Genomic DNA, 6288 nt, shown 5'->3' with positions numbered 1-6288 from the left:
CTTTGTGCTTCTTCCAGAGTCTGCTCTGACGATGAAAGTGGTTTGTCCATTCTCTCCTCCTCCTTACTGAAGGGAGAAGCAACCACTGGAACAAGAGTTTCCGTCCGTTGTTTATGTTGTTCAGCTGAGCAGTTGAGATTTTGTTCACTCTCTCCTCATTCGTCAGACTTCAAGATCTCTCATTGCCCTCAGGGCAACACTGCCCCACTTTGAAACTTCTTGTTCTTATCGTTTCACGGTTGTTGTAGAAAATAATTTTGAAAATATATTCTTCGGTGTTTATATCTTTATAAGCATCATGAATAAGGTTCTCTCTTCTCTCTCTCTCTCTCTCTCTCTCTCTCTCTCTCTCTCTCTCTCTCTCTCTCTCTTGGAAGGAAGATATAATTATATATGGAAGGTCTCATTTTCTTAAGAGATGGTTGACTGTTGATTCTTTATATGTCTAAACTTTGCTATGCCAAATAAACCGATGTTTGTCGCCACTGGCGCTGCGTCGTTGAGAGGTGAGGCTGCTGCCCTTGCCAGCATCAGTTGGTGCAGAGATCTGCAGCACTTATCGTAACGAAGTCGAATCCTTGGTATGACCCAGCAAATGGGAAGGTCTGTGTTTATGGGCTTTCATCTACGGTTACATAAGGAGCGTGGCTCGTAGAGAGAGAGAGAGAAGAGAGAAGAGAGAGAGAAACTTCCTCGTCCTGATTACGTGGCATAACTTCCATCACTTTAAGAATCTAGAAAACCTGAAGCGTTAATAAATAATAACATAAAGATGCTATGATGATTATTCTGAATATTTGATGAACGTTCATTAATGTGCAAAATACGAGGAAAAGTGAAGGAAGTAGTACTCTTCATCGCTCTTGCAATTATCTTTTCTTTGTTGGAATAAAGGAAACTGATGAGTGATCACACTGAACATTTCCGCTTTTTTCAAATATTATTCCTTTGGTCATTAGGTAACAGATGAACGGAGTTTAATTTATGTTTGTCTGTCTCAGGTCATTCGGAGAAATAGCCGATGAGGCTGTTATACTTAACGACAATTTATGATTAATTACAGTCTAATAATATTCGTTATGAGAGAGAGAGAATTCTATTTTTCTCCTGGAACCTGATAATCATTGTTAATCTATATTGGTAGGCCAAGTTTGCTGTAAGGTTTTTAATATATGCGGAAGGGTAACCTATTTCTTCCTGAGAACATTTATTTTCAATTATGAATTCATTAAAAATTTTCATTTCGAAAAGGATGATTGAGTTGAACTTGTTCCATTTGTGACAGGAGCTTCATAATGATAAAAATTTTGGGAACTGAAATTGAAATGCTCGGACAAAAGGCAGACTTTGTCAGTATTCGATCTCTAGGAGACTGCCACTGAGTAGTTCCAAACCTTATATATTGATTTTTTTTTACAAAGAGATCAGCTTTAGCTTCATTACAATGCTGTTTTAGCCTTGTGTTGGGAAGTGCTTTTTCTTGTTCAGAGCTGAGGCCCACCATTTCCCACTAACACATTACAAAGGTCTGTCATTTCCAGCACCCAAAACTTTGGAGCAGTCTTCTGAGGTGATAATGCTTGCTGTTCAGGCTTAAGATATAATGGAGGTTAATTTGATACATTAAAGTGACATGGTCATTGCATTTATGTGTCCCAGGTAGACATACAGATAGAGGAAAACGTCACTCACCCGATTGTAAAGAACCTATTGTGAATTTATTGAAATTGTGGATAGAGAGTAGGACATCCATCAACTTGTCAAACGTAAATTTTTGCATTAAAGAAATTTGTTCACTACCGGATGTTTTCATGTACTTTCGTGAGGGTATTCCTTATGGAATAACATGAATTAAATATGAAAACCAAAATCCTGAATTCATGTACTGAGCTTCATTTTGTAGATATCGAGAGACACCCCATGCATAATTAAATAGTTTGGGATTTGTCTTCAGTTGTCAAAATATTTTGAACACAGCACCTGTTCGTGCAACTCCTCTATAATAAATATTCTTATATGAATATTGTAGAACAGACTCATAGGAGAACCTTGCTTAACTCAGTGTTTCGGATGAATCGAGGAATGTCAATACAGGGTATCCAAATTCTCATTAAACTCTCTTGTCTTGTATCTTATTCAGAGTAAACTAAAAATCAGTCTATTGATTCACCAGGGAAATTATTCATCTTTATTTCTTTGGTTCATTAAGAGTATAATTTAAATATCATACAAAAAAATGGAATACGGTATTGTTTATTGTCTAAGATTTTGCCTGGCGTTTTGACCAAGCAAAATATTACATTTAGTTGATGCAAATGGTGAATACTTCCCATTTTGTTTTAAAGTATTTCTTAAAACCGAATATTCAAAGAGGTTTATCCTCATCTGTCAGAAATCCCCGGACGCTGACGAAAAGCTGAAAATGGTAATATTTTTCCATTCACGAGATGCTGCTGTGAGATGAGTGGGTGGACAAGAATTAAAGTTCTGTTGTTCCTTTTCCTTTGAAATTGCCGCAGATGTTGTGATCGGTTTTGGGGCAGCTTTAGTTCTCACTTATTTCATAGTATCTAGGGACATTGGATATTCCAAACGGTAAATGTACCAATTGAAATTGTTGAAATGTGGTTATCGTCGAAGGAAATTCACCGCAAGATTTCACAAATATCTTATTCATCAGTTGGTCTCCTTCCTGCCGGAATGTTGAGACGATATGTCATATTGTACAGTTATTCCTGAACCAAAAATTTTCGTTCGAAAACAATTCGATCTGGAACTGGAGACTAAATGGTTTGACATCAGTGGATTTCATATCCAAAATATTTTCTTTGGCTGTACTATGTCCCCACTCTCTGATACATTGATCAAACGGAATTAGAGAAAAACAGTCCTAGTGTCACATCATCATTCTGCTCATATGCAAATATGATACTCTGTGGAGCCTGTGTATACAAATGAATGCTTCAAATAGGTGCAGTGTACATTGCTTAAACATTTAATGTTATCATTTTAGGAACTTCGACTTACCCGGTAACTGTCTGTAGGACTTTAAGAAAAAATTTTCTCAAAAAATTCTTTTAACTCTTGAAAGTAATTGATAAAAATTCCACCTCTGTATGCCTTGTTTCATATCATTTGTTGATATCACACAATAAGTTGATAAATATTTCAAGTTTCTTCTATCAACAGTTATTCATTTTTATTCAGCGACAAACGAAATACCCGGCTGCAATGATTTCTTTTTATCTATAAAAGTTAGTTATCTTAATGGTGACATAGCATGAAGAATATTTTTCAATTTTTTTATTTTAAAATATGTTCACTTGATGTCTGTTTTAAGGAAACTCCGCATACTCTGTACACAGAGTTATTTGCCCTCACGTAAAGTGGCCGGAGTAAAGCCCATTAGATCCTCTTTTCTCGGCTGCATGACAAATGCAGATGCATTCTAGCTTGCAAAGGCATCACAGTGCAATTTATACTCAGTTTATTCTGGCTTATGTCTGCAGAGAAGAAACGCAAACAGTTTTTCCTTCCACAACGTAAGCGACGCATTTTCAGGGAATAGTACAAACTTACACATGAAGAACCATGCCGTTGTTCGTTTAGAAGGTTAATTTCCACAGTTTTTAAAATGACAACGCCTTGAATTATTGTTCACAATTTTTTGTAAGCATATATTTTCATAGTGATGATAAACTTTAATTGTAAACATGACTGATTACCCCGAAAGAACCAATAACAGAAAACTTAAAGGATATTGACACATATCTAAAAATTAAATAAAAGGCACTATGCAGACCCCAACGAATCTGAAGGCTTTCTTTGTCAGTCCGTAGGAATCTTCGGGATATCAGTGCGACCGCTTTTGTTAAGGTAGGTTGCCTAGGCATGATAACGTAACCTTTCGATTCGTTGACCATTGCTAGAATAGATTATTTTTTATATCGTTACAGTGAACTGTGATCCACCGTAGAGTTTAAATGAGATCCATCCACTTGAATATATTGCTGTGGCCATGCAAATGTTGAAGAGCAAATTGATTATTTGTTCCATTAAAAGCTCTCTCTCTGGGAGAGGGAATCTCGGGTCTGTTACTCATTCAGCCTTTAGGTATTTTAACTCATTACGGACAACTGGAGGGTTATAAAAAACGATATGTGTGCAGTTACTTGGGGCTTTATTAAACGAGAGTCTGAAGTTCATCAAATTGTGGCATAAATATAGTTTTTCTTATTTTCTTAATTAATCAGTAATTCTGATCACAGTATTTTACTATCGATGAAAAAAGAAGCAGTGGTAAGATAGAGTTGAATACACTAACTAAAAACCGTCGATTAGTTTTTATCTTGATTCTTCATTTGGATTTCTTCCATTGTCTGAATATCTTTGATATCCTTCATATTTTCTTCTTTTCCATCCCTCTATTTAATAATCATATCTTTACATGCTTTGTCATAGTTTGTTATCCTCTGTGCTATGCGTGTTTGAACTAATTGCTTGAGTGTCGCATTAAACGTCGTGATGTCTGAATGTTCATCAACAAAGAGGAAATTTCCAGCTTTCACCTCTCACACCTCTCCAGGAACACTCTCTCTCTCTCTCTCTCTCTCTCTCTCTCTCTCTCTCTCTCTCTCTCTCTCTCTCTCTTCTCCCGGTCACCCCTTCATTTAGTTTGTGGTTCCAATTGGCAGGCTTGATGGATGCAGGAGACACACGGAGTGTCACTTTACCAGAAGTTCCTCCACTGACAGCCGAGATACATCCGGGAAACAGGTCTAGATCTCTATATATCTGTCATTCCCAGGTCCTTACTTTTATGTTAAATGTATGTCTTATATTGTATATATATATATATAGATATATATATATATATATATATATATATATATATATATATATATATATATATATATATATATATATATATATATATATATATATATATATATATAATTTATATATGAATCACAAATCAACAGTAATGTACAGGAAAATATACCTATTTTTACAATACTAAAGCAATGAGAATGAAAGCTGTCAAAGACATGTAATGAAAGATAGCCCATAGGTTTGATTTTTCCCAAGTACAGCTATAACACACACGACCGTCATAAACTGTAGAAGGCAGTCATGAACGCCTGCACTCAATCCATGAAATATCCCATACATATGGTATGCTTTCTTATTTATGTCATGCTTAACATCTTAACAGAAAAATTTCAGTCTTATAAAATATATTGTAAACTCTACATTTCCATTCTGCCGTGCTGAATAAAAAGGTGCAATATTTCTTCCTCAACCTACCTCTAATGGAACACTTTTTGGAAATACAAATCAAAACCCAGTTATTCAAGGTTAAAAAATCTGTAGAATTAGGAAATATATATTAAATAATATTTTTTTCCAATTTTAAACTAAATAATTTCTACTCCCCCATATTAGGCTTAGGCAATCTTACCTGCATACAGGAAGAGGAAAAGTATTATGAAGATGAAGGTAAATCTAACAAGGTTCAGTACACCCTGATTTAACCTAAAACCCAGTAAGGCTCACAGAAATATTTTGCTTTTGCCTGGTATAATGTCCATTTTGAATGTTACTTTCATTTAACAAGAGTTTCCTTTCATTTTCTCTTTCCCAGCTCCCACTTTTCCTACCTCTTGTATCACTTGCTGATAATTCATTAGCCTGCCTGGATGTTCTTAATTCATGCGCTTCCCGGATGACTGTCATTTGCATCGACAGAAGAAGACTCCGATAAATATTCGGTCATGCGTTTTCATTCTCATTTTCCCTGACACTCGTCCGCCTCTGAATATCCTGCAACAGTACTTCAGCATTTTATCTATTTTTACTTTCTCTTTCCTCAGGATAATAACATCAGCTTTTGTAACATACCCAATAAGGTTTTTGATCTCATGTTTCCTGATTATATCGTATCTTTTTTTACCAAAAAATTTATCATTCATAACAAGTTTTCTGAAGAAACATCCAGAAATCATCTGTTTTAGAAAAATCATGTGGCCATTTTTGCATATCTTTAGCTTAACTATACTTGCTTGGAAAACAGGTGAATGGAAATTTTTATGACAAGAATGTTTTTTTATTATTATCTTTTTCCCAACTCAGTGGAAACCCTTTATATGATATAAATATACAAAGAAACACCTATATATAATATATATCTATCTTGGTTTTATATTATATGCATGTAATCCATATATATATTTATATATATATATATATATCTGAATTTATATTTTACATTTATATATATAGATGTAT

This window comes from Macrobrachium rosenbergii, chromosome 30, assembly GCF_040412425.1.
Source record: "Macrobrachium rosenbergii isolate ZJJX-2024 chromosome 30, ASM4041242v1, whole genome shotgun sequence".
In the NCBI taxonomy this organism is placed as follows: Eukaryota; Metazoa; Arthropoda; class Malacostraca; order Decapoda; family Palaemonidae; genus Macrobrachium; species Macrobrachium rosenbergii.
Note: the sequence above shows the minus strand (reverse complement) of the source record.